Here is a 23,162-nt window from a genome sequence, read left to right on the forward strand (position 1 = left end):
ACCCTCTGTCTTTTGATTAGAGTATTTAATCTATTTACATTTAAAGTAATTGTTGGTAGATATGTAGTTATTGCCATTTTATTTATATTTTTTATCTTTTCTTATTATTGTTCTTAAAGAAGTCCCTTTAACATTTCTTGTAATAATGGTTTGGTGATGATTAACTCCTTTAGCATTTTCTTGTCTGGGAAGCTCTTTATCTGTCCTTCAATTCTAAATGATAGCTTTGCAGAATAGAGTAATCTTGGTTGTAGGTCGAAATATATTTTTATTTATTTCAGAGAAAAAGGGAGGGGGAGAGAGAGACTGAAACATCAATGATGAGAATCATTGATCGGCTGCCTCCTGCACACCCGCTACTGGGGATCAAGCCCACAACCCAGGCATGTGCCTTTGCCTGGAATTGAACTGAGGACCCTTCAGTCTCCAGGCCGACACTCTATCCACTGAGCCAAACTGACTAGGGCTTGACAATACCTTCTGACCTGCAAAGTTTTTGTTGATAAATCAGCAGACAGTCTTATGGGAACTCCCTGGTAGATAACTAACTGCTTTTCTCTTGCTGCTTTTAATATTCTCTCTTTGTCTTTAACCTGTGGCACTTTAATTATGATGTGTCTTGATGTGTCTTTGGGCTCATCTTGTTTTAGACTCTCTACAGTTCCTGGGCTTGTATATCTATTTTCTTCACCAGGTTAGGGAAGTTTTCCATCATTATTTCTTCAAATAGATTCTCAACATTTGCTCTCTCTCTTCTCCTTTTGATCCCCCTATGATGCAAATGCTGGTTCATTTGATGTTGACCCAGAGGTCCCTTAAACTATCTTCATTTTTGGGGGTTATTTTTTTCTGTTTGGATTGGGTATCTTCTGCTATCTTCTCTTCTAAAACATTGATTCAAACCCTCTATTGTATTTTTTCATTTTTGTTATTATATTCTTTATTTTTCACTGGTTCTTTTTTATGATTTCTATCTCTATTTTTATTTTCCTATCTCTTTTTTGAAGTTCTCACTAAGATCATTGAGCATGCTTATAGCCAGTGTTTTGAACTCCACATCTGATAGATTGTTTGTCTCCATTTTTAGTTCTTTTTCTGGAGTTTTGTTCAATTGTTTCATTTTGAGATATGTTTCTTTGTCTCCTTATTTTGGCTGCTTCCCTGCATTTGTTTCTATGTATTAGATAGAGCTGCTGCATCTCCAAGTCTTGGTAGAGTGGTCTTATGTAGTAGGTGGCACCCAATGGCTCAGTCTCCTGGTCACCTGAGCCAGGTGCTCCAGGTATGTTCTTCCTATTGTGGTTAAGCCTTGATTGCTGTTGACACTTCAAAGGGAAGGACTGCCCCTCTGGCTGATTGGTGGTGAGGATTGCAGTAATGTGTAGGGGACAACCCTATGGGGCAGGATTCATTTTAGCAGGTCTCTGGTGCCTGCCAAATTCATCCTTTGGGTGTGCCATTTGTGGCTTTGGTTGGGTGGTACTCTGGTATGGTCCCTTAAACAACACTTCATTTGTGTTGGTTCTGGGGCATCCTAGGAGAAATATTGGTGGTGCAGGCCAAGGTCAACTATTGTCTGTGCCCTGCCTGGGGCCACTTGGTATAAGCTACAAAGTGATCTGCAGAGAGTTGCCACTTGTGTTGGGTTTTTAGGTACCTGGGAGAGGCTAAGCTGGGAAATGATGCCAGCTGCCGCTAGTACCAGATTTGGGGATGCTTAGCAAGAGGTATGGGGTACACCAAGGCCAGATACTGGTTGCCTTGGGTTTATGAATCTTTGGGAGATTTTAAGAAAGTCCACAGCATGAGCCAAAACAGGCCAATTACATGAAAGAGCCATTGGACATGGCCTGGGTGGACCCCCTCAATTTGGGTTGAGCAAGATCTCAAGCAATCACAAGAGCTTGCTAGGTTGACGGAGACTCAGATATAGTGCCAGCAGGCTGGCTTAGGGGAGGGCTCAACAAAGGAACAATGGCTTCTGCCAGCAATGACTTCTGTCTGGAAGAAACTTGTCCCTCCATCCCTTACCCTGAAGCCAGACAATTCAGTTCCTCCCCATATGTTCCTGGCGCCTTTTGGCCTGTTGCCCCAGCATTGGAGCTCAGAACCAGTAAGTTTGTCAGTAAGTCCATGTGCAGGCACTTTAAAAGGAACACCTGTGACTCCAGCAGCTCTCCATCTCACCCAGCCACAATCTCCACTGGTTTTCACAGCCAGCAGTTATGGGGACTTCTCTTCCCAGCACTGGAACCCTGTGTTTGGAGCCTGATATGAGTCTGGGACTTTTCAGTCCTCATGGAGGACCTCTGCCGCTGAGATATCCCTCCTAATTTTTATGTGGTTGTGTGATCAGTCCATCCCACATCTCTACCCTTCCTACCAGTCTCAACATGGTTTCTTCTTTATATTCTTAGTTATAAGACTTCTATTCATCTAGATATTAGGTAGTTCTCACTAATGGTTGTTCTGTAATTTCATTGTAATTTTAATGTGGTCATGGGAGGAAGGGCGCACAGCATTTACCAACTCTTGACTGGAAGCGAAATTAATATTTTAAAAGCATTTTTATAAAAATAAATGTTTCACGCCCTAACCAGTTTGGCTCAGTGAATAGAGCATTGGCCTGCGGACTGAAGGGTCCCGGGTTTGATTCCGGTCAAGGGCATGTACCTTGGTTGCGGGCACATCCCCAGTGTGTGTGTGGGGGGGGCAGCTTATCGATGTTTCTGACTCTCTATCCCTCTCCCTTCTTCTCTGTAAAAAATCAATAAAATATATTTTTAAAAAATAAATGTTTCAGAGAAAATAGAATATGCCTCAGATATGAATCTTGAAATTTCTATTTAGAGAATACAGAAGTCAAAAAAGTAAGAGGAGTACCAGCCTAGGGTTCCCAGAATAAGGGTAGTCACTGGTGCTAAACACTACTGAGCGCTAAATAAATCAATAATAAGAGAATGTCATTGTACCTTGGGATGTGATGCAGTGTGGAGATCATAGTTAATAATACTGTATTATATATTTGAAATTTGTTAAGAGAGTAGATCTCAAAAGTCCTCATCACAAGAATAAAGAAAAAATCATAATGCTATACAGTGATGAATATTTTATTGTGGTTATCATTTTTCAATATATACAAGTAACAAGTCATTATGTAGTATGCCTGAAACTCTTATAATGTTATATATCAAATACATCTCAATTTAAAAAGAAAATACATTGGATTTGAAGATTTAGAGAACAATGGTGGCCTTGCTTTATAAAGAACCTCACTGACTTTTTGCCTTGTAAGACCAATTAGATGAACATTTTCTTGAAGTTAAGAAACTTGTAATTCTGTAAATCACTAAGGTAGTTCAATAGTTTTCATTCATAAGTATTTTGATTGACCAATTAGCGAAAGCATTGTCTTTTTAAGTTCAGTGTTGAGCAAATGAATCCTAAAGATCACTGGAGAGGAAGATTGATACACTTTCTTTTGCTCTGATTAAAGTAAGGTATCGGAGTTTTTAGAGAAAGGACCCAGCTTCTTCCTAGTGTCTACCCCAACAGTACAAGAAGTCCCCGCACTGCAGTTTCAGACCAAAGCTCAGGCAATTTGGTATTCAATCACTAGAAGAATAGTTGTAGAAAAAGGATAAAATGTAGTAGAAAGTGGCAATCAAGACCCAAATGCAAAATAACAACTACAGATTTCAATACTGTCCCTAATGTGACAGTTTTTCTGTGTTTCTGAAAACTAAAAATCTTCTAAGGTTAAGAATTTACTTATCTATTAGTATGAGTTAATCAGAGTAAGCATGTTATTTTGAATTGATAGTCTAGAAAAATATGAAAAAAATTTTCATACTCTAATGGTGCTTAGACCTAGATGTAATATGATTGCCAGATAAAACTGTGAGTTACAAATAGTTCTGTTGAAGAATCTTTCTGCTCAAAGGGTGTATAGATAAAGAACACAAACAGCTCTGCATGATCTTCTGGTGATCACATCTTCAGTGATTATGTTTTTATCTTTGTTTTTCCACCTGGACCCTTCCTCCTTGCATTACAGGAGGAAGAGGCCAAATGATCAGGGAGCAGAAACCATAACCACAACTGATTTCTCTTAAGTCAATTTCTACTGAAAATTACTTCTCAAGTCCAAAGAATTTTTTTTTTCATTTTTGCAGTACTTCCCAGGCCGCTTGAGGAAAAATTCATAGAAACTGACCTACAAGGCATTTTATCAAATAAATATCCAGCTTTGTCCAATTACTCTGTGTCCCCCTGCGTGGGCACTGACTAATAAACCTTCCTGGTGATAAGAACAATGTCTTATAACAATTGACTTTCATTAGCACCTCCTGTAGGAGATGAAATATCCTGCTTTATGGAGCAGGGTCACGAGGCTCAGATTAAATCAAAGGGCAGATAAATGGTCTTCGTTCTCTTCTCGCTTTGCTGCTATTAACCTGCAGGAGAGATATTAGGAGGGGTGAGAGTGAAAAGAATGGTGGAGTTTTACAATGTGCAAAACCGCTTTTTAAAAGACTTATAAAGTAGAGAAATTAACAGTTTCTAAATTTTATATCTTTAACTTTGCCTGACCATAAATTTGATTGTTAAAAATGAAAAAGTATCTATATAAAAGAGAAAACACTAGGCTAGAAATCTGGCCATTTTATCACTTCCTTAAAATAAATACAGTAACCAGACAAGGAGAATTAACTCTAGGCGCCATTTCTCAAGCCCGCGCGAATGTTAATAGATGAAATAATAAAAGTTTATTGAAAATTTACTGTGTGCTGGGCCCTATGTTAAGTGGATTATTTCATTTACTCTTCACCGTAACCCTATAAGATAGATATTCTTAATATGCCCATTTAACAACGAGGGAACCAAAGATTAGAAAGATTAAGTAGCTTGCCCAAGGACACACCTAATAAGGAGGGAAGCTGGAGTTGGACTCAAGAACTACGATTCCTAAACCAATGCTCTTATCCATTGTGCCATACCATCTCCCTATCCATGAAGCTTGGGGAATTGATGTTTGAATTCTATAAAACTCCAACCCGTGTTTTAATAACATAAATGTTAGTAAGTGTTGCTGAGAACAAATACATACACAAGACCAACATATCTTGGCCAGATGACCAATATGGTATTAAAAACAAAAACAACTATCACCAATAAATAAACCAAAAGCTGCCTAGGCAGCAGAAAACTTCAGATCAACTATAGAGTACATTCAAATTAACAAATATTAGAAAGGTTCCTACATCTATGTATGACATTCTTTAAAAAATTACCAAGCTACCCAAATCAGGTTTCTCGAAATTACATCCTGCCAGTCCATATTTATGATTCAATAAACATGGTGACTGCAACTTAGAAATCATGGTTAAAAATTATTTTAAAAGAAGAATGCTAGGTTGACAGAAGGCATTCTATAACCAACCCAGAACAGGTACCCAGATAAAATTAAAATTTAAAATGCCTTTAAACATAATCCAAATATAACAAATCTCTACAAATACTGAGGAGTGGCTTCTCCCACATGCAAAAAGTAGTTGTCAAACTAACACTCAGTTCAAGGGATTTCAGAGGATTCACAGCCTAACACTTGCTTAACTAACACACATATTATTGTCCTGACAACACACACACACACACACACACACACACACACACACACACACACACACAACAATGCTACTATTTGCTTTCCACAGAGATGTGCACCTGGCCAGAGTCACCATGCATGGATTTCCTTAATGAATGAAGTCACTCTGCAGGCACATTATAGCGGCTCTGCTGGTTAGAAATGTCCCCTGGCTGGTATGTCTCTCCACTATACTGATCACACCTGAGAAGAGAAACTCACCAAAGAAATCCAGGTTCAGAGTAAGTGTTTAACTGCATGAAAAATGATAATTTTCCTACCCTCTATGAAATGTCCAAAGATTGTGTTAATTTGCAAACAACCCATATTATGTGGTGATAATACTGCATTAATCTACATTTCCGTTCAATAAGTCCATCCAGATGCTAGATTTTGATAAATCATCTTTTTATCACTATAATTTCCCTGTATGCTCCTCTATTACTCTTTCAGTTCCCAAAAGAAATGCACTCATTCTTCTTCTTCTGATCACTGCAGAATAGCTCTGTGATCACGTTCATGAACCATCTGCAGAAGTGTAGGCCAAGAGGAGCCAGAATATTGTTAGGACAGCCTTAGTTGGAAACAGAGGTGGGGTTCCAGACCACTCACTTAGACCACGTACCAGGGGTCAAGAGTCAGAGCTGCTCTGGGATTAAGGAATTTTATAGTTACATGTCCTTGTTGGTTAAAGAGAAGCACCTGGGGCCAGCCTCCATTCCTTTTGTCTTGTATGCTTCTGAATATTCTCTTGGATGACATGGTAGGTATTTTTAAATTCTAGGCATTTATGAGCCATTTGCCTGATGTATGAGTGGTAAACTTGGTGGGTAGAGGGGGTCATGCCAAGATACCTAATGGTGCTTATATGCTTCAGTGCTGATGGATAGTCTAAACATGACTAGTGCTCGAAGGAGAAAAACAGACCCTGGAGCCCAAACATACATGCATTGAAAATAATGGTCATGGACTCTTCCTGATTCATGTGACAATTCATTTACCCTCACTTGTGCTGTCCGGTGTGGATGTGATCCTGGTATGTTGGGTGTTTTGGATGGTGCTAGTATTCTGTGATACTGTTCATTTTTGAGATAGGGTTAGGGCTATGTCTTACCTGTTTTCCCTCCCCTTCAGTGGCTACACAGAACCACAAATTCACCCACAATGTTTCTGCCAGCCACATTGATCTTTGACTTCTTAAGTTACCTAATCACATTCTGAAAATGGGGTCCTGACCAATGGTTAACAATTTTCAGGTATAAACTATTGGTACTCTCCAAGATAACCCAACTCAATGAGGGGATTCAGAGTTCAATCACCAATCACTACATCACCTATGACAATCCCTCCAAAGGACAACTCCAAATATTGCAAACATAAAGACTCAGGCTTTAAAAATCAAAAGCAGTTAAGATAGGAGTGCAGTGAGGTCCAAAGGTAAGGAAGCCCTATTCTTTGACATGCTTGTGTCGTTACCTCTGGCAGCCCCAGTGATACACTTGAAAAATTAAATAGCACCACAATTCAGCAGTTTGCCAAGGAGACACTTTAAAAAGGTACAATATGTTGCCAGAGAGAGCGAGCTTTAATAAACACACAATTAAATAATCTCACTAAACATTGCCTGGTCAGATGGCACCCAGCCTACAGAGCCATCTGGCTGAAGAAAGACTCAGAGATTCAATAAAAATGGGAGGGGGGGGGGGCGGAAATACTCAGAGAATCATCAACCTAAAAACCCAGATTCTATGCAGAAAGCCACAAATCTAGGTTCCTAGATATAAATTACTTCATAAAAATATGATTCACAAAACCTGTTTTCCTTCTAGATATTGTTAATATTTCCTTCAATCTCCATAAATTTCTCATTCAGTTCAATTCAACAACAAAAAAATATTATTTTTATCTTTTAAAAAGCAAGAATAGAGAGAGAGAGAGAGAGAGAACGAACAGGCTGGCATGGAGAAGAATTACAATAAGCTAAAATTTCCTTAAAAGAATTGAAACAGATAAGAAGTTAATATCTAACATATATAAGGAACTCCTATAACTCTATAGCAAAAATGCAAATAACCCAACTTGAATAGATATTTCTGCAAAGATGGCATGCAGATGGCCAAAAAAATATATATATGAAAGTGTGTTCAACATCATTAATCATCAGGAAAATGCAAATGAAAACCACAATAAAATATTCTTACACCTCTTGGAATAGCTATTATCCAAAAACAAAAAGATAACAAGTCTTGATGAGGATGCAGAGAAACTGGAACCCTTACACTGTTGGTAAGAATGATGTAAAATGGTGCAGCAACTATAGAAAACAGTATGGAGATTCCTCAAGAAAATAAAAAAATAGAACTACCATATGATCCATCAATCCTACTTCTGGGTATATATCCAAAAGAACTGAAATTAGAATATTAAAAAGAGACATCTGCACTCCCACGTTAGGTGCAGCATTATTCCCATTAGCCAAGATACAGGAGCAACCTAAATGTCCACTGACAAATGAATGGATAAAGAAAATGGGATATATACAGGTAAGGTAAGACATAGCCCTAACCCTATCCCATAATATTCAACCTTTATAAAGGAAATTCTGGCTCTTTCCACCATCCTTCCATAATGGTGTGCATGAATGTCCTGGCTGATGTTCTCAAGAACATCAACAACGCCAAAAAGAGAAGCAAGTACCAGGTTCTTGTTAGGTTGTGCTCCAAAGTTATTATCCATTTTCTGTGATAATGAAGGATGGTTACATTGGCGAATTTGAAATCATGATCAAAGAGCTGGGAAAATTGTTGTGATCCTCATGGGCAGGTTAAACAAGTATGGAGTGATCAGCCCCAGATTTGATATGCTACTCAAAGATCTAGAACAGTGGTTCCCAAACTTATTTGGCCTACAGCCCCCTTTCCAGAAAAAATATTACTCAGCGCCCCCTGGAAATTAATTTTTTTAAAATTTTAATAGCAATTAAACAGAAAGATATATGTATTAATGTTTCTACCTTTTTCGTAAAATATAGTAAAGAAAGGTGTAAATTAGAAACATTGAAGTTTGAAATTATGATGAAACTATTTGAACTCAGAATAGAAAGGTAATACAAAAAAAGTTAAAACAAATGCACCTGTGGCCATCACCACCCCCCTGGATCGCTGCAGCGCCCACCAGGGGGCGGTAGCGCCCACTTTGGGAATCACTGATCTAGAAAAATGGAAGAACAACCTGCTTTCATCCTATCAATTTGGTTTCATTACACTGACAACCTCCGCAGGCATCATGGACCATGAAGAAGCAAAAACACACAGGAGAGAAAATCCTGGGATTCTTTTTCTAGGGATATAATGTGCATATACAAATAAAATGCCTCAGTGGCCAAAAAGGAAATCCTGCCAAATGTGACAACATTGATTAACCTTGAGGACATTAGGCCAAGTCAAATAAGCCAGTCACAGAAGGACAAATGTTGCATGATTCCACTTATATAAAGTATCTAAAATAGTCAAATTCATAGAATCGAAGAGTGGAATTGGTGGATGCCAAGGGTTGAGGGGAGGAAAAATTAGAGAGGTACTGTTTAATGGGTATAAGGTTTCAATTATGCAAGATGAATCACTTGTACAGGTACATTGTACAATGTAGTATAACACAATATGGTAACATGTGCGCTTAAAAAAATTGAAGAGCCTAGATCTCATGGTAAGTATTTTTACCACACCCTCAAAAGAAGAGGCACAAGAAAACTTTTGGAGGTGATGAATATGTCTTATTACCTTGATTATGGTGATGGTTTTTATAGATGTATACATATGTCTAAACTCATCAAATTGTATACATTAAATAAATATATGCAGTTTTTGTATATCAATTATACCTCAATAAAGCTGCTTAAAAGAAAAGAAAGGAAAATAATTGAAACAAACCATTCATATGACTTAAGTCACCAATCAGATATTAGTGTATGTAAATATCTCCCTCAAGTAGATACTCAACCTTCCTTAGAATTGGTGATTAATTGGTGTAATCATACAATTCCTTAGAAATGGAATGGGGAGGGTTGGAGGCGGGGTGGTAAGAGATCAACCGAAAGACTTGTATACAAGCATATAAGCATAACCAATGGACACAAGACACTGGGGTAAGGGAGGCCAGGGGAAGGTCAAGGGGAGAAAGAGAAAAAAAGGAGACATATGTAATAATCTTTGTAATACTTTAAGCAATAAAACAAAATTAAAAAAAGAAAGAAAGAAATGGAATCCCATAGTTTATAGAATCTCACTTCAACCAACCAGAAGGTCTCTGTGGTGGTGACCTCTCCTCACCTCTGTACAAAGCATTCTAATTCAGTCCACAGGCAATCAAGCTTATGCAGCTAAAAAGGATTACCTTCTCTTTCTTGTTCCTTCTCCTCCAGCCATTTCCGTGCTAATTAGTAATGCTCTGAAAGAAGCTAGGTCAGAGAAAAAACAAGCCAATGAATTGTGCTCTTTCATTTGATGAGTAGCATGCTATATGGCAGATATTTTGGAAAAAGAATATAATCAAAATTAATCTGTTGCTTCAAAGATGTCACATTTAACAATGAGAGCACAAAGATTTAAAGATAAACATATGAAAATGTTTAAACATATGAGATTTTAAGAATAAACATGGAAATTTTTTCATTTTTCTGCATAAGAATTGTGTGTCACCTCTAAAAAAGTCTCAAATCATTTAAATACTGTTTAAAAATCTTTGAAACAAAGAATTTTAGTAGGAACCACTTGATAAAAATGCAACATCATCCAATTAGTTTGCAAGAACAATTTAATGACATGAGGGGAGATAGAAAGGCACTAGCTGAATTTCAATAAAAACCTTTGCATAATTAATGAGTGAATAAAAAAAACAAACACCTGAGCATCCTGATTTAGAAAGTGCAGTCAATGATACCCTTCCTCATATGATAGACAGATTGTTGTGAGGCATATAGTTCAGCCATCAGATCAATTAAATGCATGAATTTAAAAATGAATGACACCTTCAAATTGCTTTATCACAAAATAAGAAACCAAGATTTTTTTAAAATAAAGAAGCATATTTAATCACATTGCTGTCACCGGTAGCAAAAAAAAAAAGGACTGATGGTGATATACTATCACAAAGGTTAGAAATACCTACTGGTTAGGAGTACCAATTGGGTTTGAGTACTGAATGACCCCTGGGATAGATATTTAATCTCTCTGATTATCAATTTCCTTTTCTGAAAATTCTGAATATTAAAAATACATGCCACATATGATTATTGTAAAGGTTAAATAAGATTAAAATGAATAGACATTTAAATAACTTTATATAATAAAGAATATTATGTAATAAACTGTATATGTTACTATTATATTAACAATTATTATAACTATGTTACATTAATAGCTATTATAACAATATCATATAACTTTATATAATAAAGAATATTATGTAATAAACTGTATATGTTACTATTATATTAACAATTATTATAACTATGTTACATTAATAGCTATTATAACAATATCATATAACTTTATATAATAAAGAATATTATGTAATAAACTGTATATGTTACTATTATATTAACAATTATTATAACTATGTTACATTAATAGCTATTATAACAATATCATATAACTTTATATAATAATAATATAATGCAAGTCATTTATGTAACTTTAAAATATTCCAGCAGCCTCATTAAAAAAATAGGTTAAACTAATTTCAATAACATATTTTATTTAACCTTATATCTCCAAAATATTATTCTTTCAATATGTGGTACTGGTCATACTTCAAGTGATCAGTAACTACATGCAACTAGGGGCTACCATATTGGCTGGTGCAGGTCTAGAATAGAATAAACATGTATAATGGCCATTATTTGAATTTTTTTTTTTAGTAATATAATTCTCAAGACAACAGACATCCTCATATTCAATGCAAATCCAAAACATATTACTAAACCAAATATAATAGCATTATCATTGCCATGTCTCTTCTAGAATCTTGGAAATGGCCTTATTTTTGTTGTTTGAAAATCATAAAGAATCCAGTTGACCTTAAGAGATTGAATCATAGGCCATGTGATCAGTCTATACAAAATCACTTCTTGTATAGTTACCCAAAACATGAAATGAATGCAAGAGAAAATGTACATTTAAACTTAGAAATTTAATAAGAAAAACAGACTTTGTAAATAGAGAAAAGAAAAACAACACATATTGAACAATTCATTCAGAGCCATTGACTGACATTTACTATGCTCTAGTAAATCCAGAATATGCCCTATCATAAAGAGTACAAGTGTGTACTATATCTTGGGTGGAGAAAGGTGATAAAAATAAGAAAATAAAAATCTGGAAGTAAAATTATCCAAGTCTAATGCCTTTTAGTAAATGAACATTAAAAAAATATTATGGAAAACATTTAATCCCATTTTTTCCAATCATTTTCACTTTAAAATGTTTACTTTTCCTTTACTTTAATGCTGTTGTAAATAAGGGTGTCACATCTCAACAAAAAAAACATCTTAACAAATACAGACAAAACACTTAATAAGTATCTAACGTAGTTAATAATCATTGATAATATATTAATAAATTAATAATTTGTTAATTAACTGAGTAAACACCTAATAAATCATATTAGTGAGTATGTGAAAAATATTGATGGGTTTTTTAAATTATTTGTCTACATAACTGATCAGCAATTGAAATCTAATCTTACAAAATAGCTTTCTGAGCTTAAGGCTATCTCAAATGTGATTTATTAGCATTAGACTGAATTTTAGGACTGAATTTACCTCTAATTACCTTTAAAGTCTATTTGCACAGCAGTTTGATTTACAAAGATTCACATCCTCAATTTGTATTACATATAGAACAGAACTCTACACATTCCATCAAGAATTCCTACGGAGTCATAGTAGGTATAAATATGCCATCTTTAAATGGAACCTGGGACACTGATTGATCTTGTACCACTGCAAGGTATTAAAGTGATTTAAACTGGAAGGCAAAGAAATCAGATGGATGAATTCGGCAATGGTTCCCAAAATGTGGCCCACAAAGCTCGGGGGGGGGGGGCGGTTCTCAAGACTTTGGGGGTGGTCAAAATTATTTTCAAAGTAATAGTAAGGCATTTATTACCTTTTCACTCTCATTCTTTTAAGAGTGTACAGTGGAGTTTTCCGGAGGCTTCATGATGAGTGATGACATCACTGGTCTAATGGCTCTTAGAGTGTGCCTGTGTTTTTGTGTTTTAAATCTTTCTCAAAAAGTTGGGGCCGTCAACAAATGTTAAGAATGCAAAAGCTGGATGAGACCAAAAGGTTTGAGAACGTTTGAATTAAAGGTTTCACCCCAACTGTACTGAATGAAACAGGGAGAGGGGGGTTGTTGAAACAGAAGGCTCATTTGCATCACAGGTGAATGATGACAGTGGCATGGAACAAGGCTTAAAGTAGGAATAGAGAAAAGGGGATTCGAATCAGATATGTTGAGGAGGTAGAATCAAAATGATTTGGTAATTAATTAAATGTAGGGCATGAGGAAAAGGTCAAGAAGAACACTCAGATTCTGGCTTTGAATGTCGAGCCTCACAGATAGAGGCAACCCAGAGGAGTTGTCAGGAGTAGGATGAATATATCTGTGGGTGTGTTTTGCATCTATTTGGTCATGTCCAAAGATGAGTCTATGTGAGACTAGAGGGCAGCAGAGTTTAGACCTAGAAATGGACAGTTAATACCCTCAGCATGTAGGTGGTAACTGAGGTCTTTAAAGGAGATGAGGTCATCGCCAGAGAATGTGGAGCGAGGAAGAGAGCAGGACTTGGAAGAGAACAGGAGTAGGCAAAAGAGGAGGAACCTTTGAAGGAGAAGAAAAAGCAGCACCCTGTAAATGCACTACCAGGAATATAAGGCAAGAGTGTTTTCGGCCCAGTTGATGTGATTCAGTGGTTGAGCATGGACCTACGAACCAGGAGGTCATGGTTCCATCCCCAGTAGGGAGGGTGCAGGAAGCAGCCGATCAATTATTCTCTCTCATCATTGATGCTTCTATCTCTCTCTCCCTCTCCCTTCTTCTCTGAAATCAATATACATACATATTTTAAAAAGAGTGTTTTAGGAAGAAGGCATGAGTCAACTTTGCAAAACATTGCTGAGGGAGTCTTTCAGTTCCTGACAAGATGGTAAATCAAACCTGGTTGCTGACTTCCTTCCCCCAAATCAACATTGGAGAAACTATAGGCACTGCAGCGGTTCTCAACCTGTGGGTCGCGACCCCTTTGGGGGTCGAACGACCCTTTCACAAGGGTTGCCTAAGACCATCGGAAAACACATATATCATTACATATTGTTTTTGTGATTAATCACTATGCTTTAATTATGTTCAATTTGTAACAATGAAAATACATCCTGCATATCAGATATTTACATTACGATTCATACATTAGGAAGGTTGAGAACCACCGCACTAGAGGATGCAGAGACAGAAGGTACCAGTAACATAAAAACTGAGGAACACCTGGGAAAGCCCAGGCTGTCATGAATCAGCAAGGTCAAGTTCAGTCTGGTGCAATGGGAGAGCAGGCTGAGGCAGGGCTTTTAAATTCCGCTCTAGTGGCCACCTAGCACTGCCACAGAAGATCACAAAACAGTAGCAGTAGCCTGTTCTCATGGTACAATGATCAGACAGCCCAAACAAAGCCCAGTGGGGCAGGGAGCTGGATGATAGCAGTGAGGCTGACTGACCCCTAGGACATTTATTCCTCCACCTCTTCTCCCCTTCAAATCTCTAGGTCCAGAAGACCACAATCCAAGGCAATTGACATGATAATGAAATGTAAGACACGAAAAAACTCTAAAAGCCTTGTAGAAAGAAAGAGCTTATCATCTATCTCCAAAGGGATAATAATCTGAATGAAATCCTATCTCTCAATAGAAAAATTAGACACAAAAAATAATATGGTAATATTTTAAGACATCAAAGGGGAAAACTTTGAACTTACAATTTTATGCGCAACAAATTATTATATACATGTGACGGTGAAATAAATATACTCTGTCAGGCTTACAAGGTCTCAGAAACTTTGTCATGTGATCTACTTTGGAAACATTATTAGAGGAAGTGCTTAAAAGAGACGATAAATAAATTCAGGAGAATCCAGAAAGAGATACAGTTAATAAGAACGATCAAAGAAATTAGAATAGTGTAAAAAAAAAAAAAAAAAAAAAAAAAAAAAAAAAAAACAAGGACCAAAGAAACAGAAAAATATGCCTCAAAACTGTTTAGTTCTAGATACCAGTAGATGTCATGAGGGTGTGGGGCACTGGGGCTAAAGGATGCAAAAGTCTCATTGGGGAAACATGTAGATGATGCTAAATTAGGAGTTCAATAACAATGAATAAAATAAGAATGCACAATTATGGCAGAGAGGCCAAGAGAAAGTCTGAAAAGTGTCCACTGAAGGAGGTTATTCTTGATTGGTACAAAAATTAATTTAAGAAATTAGTCAGAATTAAAGCCAGAAGCAATAGATTTAGGAGTGAGAGACAAAGAAATGTCATTATGTGGCACATAACTGTACATACATTTCATTTAAGCTTCAAAACAACCCTGCTTTGTATTATTATCCTACCTGATAGATAAGGAAAAGAAAAACAAAATAATTTGCCTGAGTTGCATTGCTTAAGCCCAAGCAGCACTGCTGAGAGTCTAACCATTTTTGTAAGAAATAATGAAGTATTGACAGATAGATCACTAAGTGAGTATCCCTGGATCTTTCTCTGGAGCTTTATTTTTTAAAATATGTTTTTATTGATTTTAGACAGAAAGGAAGGGAGAGGAAGAGAGGGAAACATGGATGAGAGAGAAACATGATCACCCCCTACTGAAGATTGAGCCTGCAACCTGGGCATGTGCCCTAACTGGGAAATGAACCAGAGACCTAGTATATGGGACGATGCTCAACAACTGAGCCACAACAGCTGGGCGCTCTGGACCTTTAAATGGCTGTTGCTCTGCTCTGGTATTTTCTATGCTATTTTGTTTGTTAGCATTGGATTTTGTGTGTGTGTGTTTTGTTGTTGTTGTTTTTTGGTTTACGTCACACAGGGATGGTTAACTCCTAGCTGGGAGAGCAAATCTATTTCAGAGTGCCTAGTAGGACTATGAAGGGAAAACTTTGATCCCCTGGCTGTTTCAGAGGGCACTTCTTGTTGGCTTCAGAAAGCTGAGGAAAGAAGACCCTGGGAGCACATTAATAAGGGATGACAACTATTTCTATAGGAAAGAGTGAAACCTTGCCCCCCCTCTTATGTACGATAGAACATGAAGTATTTTAATACGTACTCCCATATAAAAATAACCTAGACTGCTATTTTTAAATATGGCAGATTACTTCTCATGAGTTAATTTTTAAATGTTGTCCACCAGCAATTTCATCAACAAAAGCATATATCTCTAAATAAAGTGAGAAATACTTGGGCTTGAGGTAGAAGCTCTGTGAAGATTTGATTAAATGCAAATTTAGATTCAACATTAATCAGATAATATAATCAGGACAGTAATTGTTACTATGTCAACTAAATTGTCAAACCTGAACAGCAAGTGCTTACATTTATTATCTCCCAAGTCATCAAGAATATTCAGTTGTTCTCAACCTCGCTGGTGTGGCTCAGTTGGTTGGAGCATTGTCCCATACATCAAAAGGTGGTGGGTTCGATCTCCAATACAGGTACGTGCAGGAGGCAACCAGTCAAACTTTCTCGCTCTCGCTCTATTTCCCCTCCTCTCTCTAAAATCAACTTTAAAATTTCTTTTTAAAAAAAATATATTTTATTGATATTTTACAGAGAGGAAGGGAGAGGGATAGAGAGTTAGAAGCATCGATGAGAGAGAAACATTGATCAGCTGCCTCCTGCACACTCCCCATTGGGGAAGTGCCCGCAACCAAGGTACATGCCCTTGGCCAGAATCGAACCTGGGACCTTTTAGTCCGCAGGCCGACACTCTATCCACTGAGCCAAAGCGGTTAGGGCTAAAATTTCTTTAACTAATCAAAAAGAAGATTCAATTGTTCTCATCTCTGAAAAACAGGATATTAACTACCAGAAAATTTGCTTAGATGATAGCATGAGTTCTTGGATATGGTGAAACAATTAAATTAATGATTATTATCTGACCATGTTCTCATACATGAATAATTGTTCTGTTAGTCTCTTTTAAATGAGGAAAACTTGATAGTATGGGACCACACTACCAGATTATCCTATATAATAAAAGGTAATATGCAAATTGACCCTCACACCCTCACAAGATGGCTGCCTATGACCAGGCCAGCCAGGGGGATTAGTGGGGGATGACCAAACGACTGAGCAAGCAGGCTGCATAGGGCGGCCAGGCCGGCGGGGGGGCCATGAGTGGCAACCATGGCTGCCTATGACCAGGCCAGCAGGGGCTTAGTGAGGGACAACCAAATGACTGAACAGCAGGCTGTGTGGGGTGACCAGGCTAGCAGGGGGGGCAGTAAGAGGCAACCAGGCCAGCGGGGGGGGGGGGGTCAGTTAGGGGCGACCAGGCCAGCAGGAGGGATACAGTTGGGGGTGACCAGGATGGCAGGGGGGCAGTGAGGGGTGACTAGGTCGGCGAGGAGGCAGTTGGGGGCAACCAGGCAGGCAGGCAAGTGATTAGGAGCCAGTGGTCCAGGATTGTGAGAAGGATCCCGGATTGGAGAGGGTGCAGGCTTGGCTGAGGGCCCCCCCACCCCGTGCATGAATTTCGTGCATGGGGCCTCTAGTATATGTAGATAGATAGATATACACCTAAGCAACCGTTATGATGGAACGACTGGAACAACTGGTCGCTAGGATGTGCACTGACCACCAGGGAGCAAACACTCAACACAGGAGCTGCCCCCAGCCTGCAGGCGCCAATTGCCGATGAGGCCTGCTGGCCAACCTCCCGAACCCTCCCCTCGGCCAGGCCCCGGGCTGGGACAGGAAACCAGGGGTGGATGGTAGTGGACATGGGCGGCGAGGGAAGGAGGGGGGGAGGGGGGAGACAGGGAACTGCACAGTGGCAGTGCATGGGCATCAAGGGAAGGAGACAGTGGGGAGGCGGGGAACATGATCAGCATTGATCGCCGGCCAGGCCTAGGGACCCCACCCTTGCATGAATTTCATGCACTGGGCCTCTAGTTTTAACATAATTTTGGACAGACATCTACAAAATCATTTAGGATTCTATTAGGCAAAGGCAGTATGATATGAGTGCAGTTCTAAGTGGCTAAATGACCATTTAAATACTAAGTGAAAAAAGTGAAATGTTACCATTACCTACCCGATGCATTGTGACACTGAGGTATTACCTACTTTATTGGAATAGCAATTTCCATCCATTTTAATTAGACAAGTTCTATCCTGGCATATGTTATATAATCTCAGATTTCATATTTTCCAGAAGCAATTGGGACTGCTGGGGATAGTTCTCATTTCTAATGTTCATCACAGGAAAAATGGATATATGAGGTGTTTCAAGTTGCAATTGCTTGAACTGAACAATCCAAGCTACTTTGTTCATGACCCTGAGTATAAAAATGTCAAGTACCCGAAGAACTAGACAATTTGAATTTGAAATAGGGTTTAGAACTTTAGATTTCACATAAGCCACTGGTCTGCTCATAACTCCGGATGAAGACAGCAAAACTATTTTAACTTCCAGCAAAGGAAACCACTCATGTGGACCAAATCAGCCAGGGAACAAGCCAGGCTTCATCAGTACAAAGCCTAGTCATAGAATTTTTTTTGGATATGTGGTTTGCTTCTTTCAAATTCACATAGTAATTTAAAAATACATGTTGACAAAACATTTTCAAGCAAAGACTCTGCCAGCTGTTCTTTAAAGAATGATCTGACACTGGCACCATCCACTGTTATATAAATAATTAAGAGATTTTTTAATTGCTTCCTTTAGGAAGCAGAGGGAAGCTTTATGATTGCTTCACCTGTTAATTTCGTCACAGACTCTTCTACCTAGATCGTTTAGCGTAGGCTGGAATATATTTTGGAATAATAAGATTTCACTCATCTACAAAGTCAGCTTTTCAAGTTCACAGAGGTTTCATTTGAGAACTGGACTGATCTCCTTGAAGATATTTTCCTCCCTTCCTCCCTTATTCCACTTTGCCTTCCATCACTCCATAAACATCACTGAGCGTTGACAATGGACAAGTCTCTGCTGGATGTAACTAGACTCTTAACACCTTGAGATACAATGTCTTTGAGTCCCTAGAACTTAGCACAGTATGCAGAACACATTAGGTACTCTACAAATGTTTACTAATTACTCACTAATTCAGTTTATTCAATAAACATTTTTGAATGTTTATTATGTGTCCCACATTGGGCTAGGGGTGCTGGGCTGGCAGTAATGAATAATACACAATTCCTCTTCTCTCAAGAAAGGGGGTGGCTGGGCTGGCAGTGAGAGTAATGAATAATACACAATTCCTCTTCTCTCAAGAAACCATACCTAGTAAAGGAGAAAGACCATATAGATAATTATGAAGCACTGTGGAAGGTCAATGCTAAGACATTCCTCGAAGAGCATTTTTTCAACCCAGGAATGTAAATAAAAGCATGAGGTTGGTCCAAACAATAAAGTATGTCTTAATGAAATAAAATTCTTAATAAAACATATATAAGATAGAGAACTATCAGAACAAAGTTACACATGGCACACACATTTTCAAAACCTCTGATCTGCTCTTAATGTGGTAAAAATTGACTTCATTTTTTTAAGAGCTTCCCTATGTTTTGGAACACAGTGTAGAACACTAGAATAAAACTTTCACATATAAATCAACCTAAGATATGTCAATCCTTAACAAGCAAGAAGAATTAAAATCCCGCCATACACTAAAAAAAAATGCTTAAATGGTCACTGTAGGAAACGCCTTGCCAATAAACCAGAAGATAGCCTCATGCCACCCGGCATCAGCAGTGGAATGGACACATCTGACACCACTCCATGGGCGTTAAGCTACAGCTCTGCCGCTGCTAACAGAAGTAATAGATAGTGTTGACGGAACAACAGTTCAAATGACACGGGAGCCTCCCTGCAATTTATCTTCTATGTATAACAGTTCATTTTAAGAGTATTCGGCCCAATATAAGGGAGAGCTGAGAAAGGATAAGAACCTATCTATTTTTTAAGTAAAAGGTAAAATGCAAAGATGAAAGAAATACTTCATTTAGTCCTCTCTCTCAAAAAGCTTCAGAAACACTGTCTAGGAAATAATTTCACCCAATCATCTCCTCATGGAGTTAAGAAAATGCCTCAGGTATTCCCACCTGTAAAAATAAAAATATAATTTCACCACTGAAAATAAAAAATAACAATCTAATGAATCACATACAGATGTGATATTAGAACTAAGAGGAAGTTGGATCTTCAAGAAACGTATTTCAGCTGAAACTGTTCGTTTGTTTCTCCTTTTTCTTTCATTTCTTGTCCCGTCTTTCCTTTTAGGTGACAACAGGAATAACCACAGTTGTCTGTCTAATCATCATCATAATGGTATTAATAAGATCTAATATTTATTGAGCACCTAGAATGTGCCAGGCAGTACTATATTAAGAGCTTGCTCAGAAAAACTAAAGATCACAAAGCTACTACACGTTGACCTGTTAGGTTAACCAATATTTGAATTTGTTGTTGGAGGGTGGGGAGGGGCCTGCCATGTATTTATTTAGTTAGTCTGTACTTTTATCATCTGTCTTTGGTCTTACATAGCCTCCTCAGTGAGCATTTCTGAAATGAATTGAAAGGCTGTCTAGCTCTGGTGTGGATCCTATAAGAGCTCTTCTGTGCCTCAGTAGAAGGCCTTTCTTCTTTCTGCACCTTCATTCAGCAGCACTTCTGTGAATTACAAAAGACAGTTTTCTCATTTCCCAGCAAAAGTACCCTGAGCCAAGTGGGGCTCTGCTGCCTCCCTCACAGCAAGTGCCTATCAAGAGACAGCTAAGTCAGAAAACCAATTTTATTGTAATAATAGCAGTAAATCACATACTTGGTAAAGTAGTTACAGTTTAAAGAAACTTAATATGAAACACACTATAAATCATAGTCTGCCTCCCCCCCCCTTTTTTTTAAGGAGTGGAGGATTTATAAGATAATTTCCTGTCTAAAGCACTAATTGGGTGTGGTTTTTTTTAACTATGTTCTGTTCTAGGAGAGGACATGAGGACACTAGGGTGTATCATATCACACTTTAATAACAAAGCTAAAGTCCAGCCCTGGCCATTCCCTTTCCACATAGACCAATCCTCTGCAGGCTATTTTTCTTTCTCCCCACCTCCCAGCTTCTTTGAAATACAATTGATGTATAATATACCATTGTGTAAGTTTCAGATATGCAATGTAGTGATTATACATGTGTATTGCAATAAAATTCGTTAACATATGCCCTGGCTGATGTAGCTCAGTTGGTTGGAGCATGATCCCATGCACTGAAGGGTCACAGGTTCAATTCCCCATCAGGGTACATGCCCAGGGTTCCAGGTTCCATCCCCAGTGGGGGTGCAGGCAGGAGGCAACTGAACAATGTTTCTCTTTCACATCAATGTTCTCTCTCTTCCTCTCTTTCCCTCTCCCTTCCTTAATCGCTAAAATCAATGAATGGCCTGTCTTTGAATGAGTGGAGGGAGGCAATGGGGGAAAAACAGGGGACATCTGTAATACTTTCAACAATAAGGATAAATTTTGTAAAAAAAATTAAAAATAGATTACTTAATATATCCATCACCTCACAGAGTTATAATTTTTCTATGTGTGTGATCAGAACTTTTAAAATCTACTCTCTTAGCAACTTTCAATCATAAAATACGTATTATTAACTTTAGCCACCATGCTGTACATTACATCCCCGGAACTTATTCATCTTATAACTGAAAGTCTGTATCCTTCGACCAGCCTCTCCCAATCTACCACACCCCTCCATCTTTGGCAAACACCAGTTTGTTCTGTTTCTATGTGTTTGGTTTTTTAGATTGCACATATCAGTGAGATCATACAGTGTCTGACTTATTTCACTTACCTAGTGAATAATGCTTTCAAAGTTTATCCATGATGTTGCAAATGATCCAAGTGGTATTTACTGACCCATGACAGTGTGTCCCCAGTACAAGCTGCACTGTCCAGTGCTTGGTGGCAGTGGACACCTTTACTCCTCATGCTCGTGGCTGATGGGGACCTTGTTTGGAGGTCTCTAGCCAACTATCGCCCTCCTGGAAATTCTAGATGCTATCTAATGTCCTTTAATAATTCTTTTTCTACTTAAGTCAACTATATTTCTATTGCTTTCCACCAATAATACTAAACAACTATTTAAAGGTACAAAAATATTTATGTACTTATGGGTTTTGATAAATGTATAATAACATATAACCACCCTTATGGTATCATGCAGAATTAATTCACTGTCTTAAAAATCCCTCTGTTCTACCTGTCAATGTCTCTCTTCCCCCCAACCCCTGGCAATCACTAATCTGTTTTACTGTCTCCATAGTTTTGCCTTTTCCAGAATGTCATATAGTTGGAATCATACAGTACGTAGCCTCTTCAGATTAACTTCTTTCCCTTAGAAATATGCATTTAAGTTCCCGCCATGTCTTTTCTAGGCTTGAGAGCATTTCTTTGTATCATTGAATAATATTCTATTATCTGGAGGTACCATAATTTATCTATTCATCTATTGAAGGACAAATGTACAACACAAAGAGTAAACCCCACTGAATACTGTGGACTTTAGTTAATAACAATGTATTAGACCATCAATTGTAACAAACGTGTCACACTAATGCAAGATGTTAATAGAGGAGACTATGTGTGGGGCAGGTGGAGGGAGGGAGGGATATGGGAATTTACTTTATGTCAACTCTTCTGTAAACCTAAACGTTTTCCCAAAACAATCTATGAATTTAAAAATCTATATATGTAAAAAAGTAACATTTAAAAATATATATTTATGTGTCACATTAAATGAAAAAGACAGACTAAAAAATGGGATGTGTTTTGTGATTGTAAGCATGTGAAAATATATATGTAGGGAACCAAGAACTGGAAAGTAACATTAGAAAAATATTGTATAGGGGTTGGGGTGAGGGCATAGCTGTGGCTTATTATTTTTTTATAATTGTCTTTCGTATCATTATATAACTTTTCCAATTTTCAAAAATTCCACAAGAGGTGAGAAGGAAAGAAACAATGACCCAAGGTCTGCCTCCCTTATAATAATATAATTTATTTTCTTAGTAGGAATTTCAAAATAGTGTTTAGTGATAAAGAATCCATCTAGCACAGTGGTTCTCAACCTTCTGGCCCTTTAAATACAGTTCCTCATGTTGTGACCCAACCATAAAATTATTTTCGTTGCTACTTCATAACTGTAATGTTGCTACTGTTATGAATCATAATGTAAATATCTGATATGCAGG

General features: G+C 37.8%; 1 protein-coding gene and 1 pseudogene across 3 annotated transcripts in view; one reads left to right on the forward strand and one right to left on the reverse strand.

Moving 5' to 3' along the window:
• Positions 1-23,162, reverse strand: part of LHFPL3 (lipoma HMGIC fusion partner-like 3) — a 475,460-nt gene that overhangs the window by 379,428 nt on the left and 72,870 nt on the right. The gene's annotated exons all lie outside the window — the stretch shown is intronic.
• LOC102248399 lies at positions 8,276-8,990 on the forward strand (annotated as a pseudogene).

Source organism: Myotis brandtii, unplaced genomic scaffold (genome assembly GCF_000412655.1).
Source record: "Myotis brandtii unplaced genomic scaffold, ASM41265v1 scaffold17, whole genome shotgun sequence".
NCBI classification, from domain to species: Eukaryota; Metazoa; Chordata; class Mammalia; order Chiroptera; family Vespertilionidae; genus Myotis; species Myotis brandtii.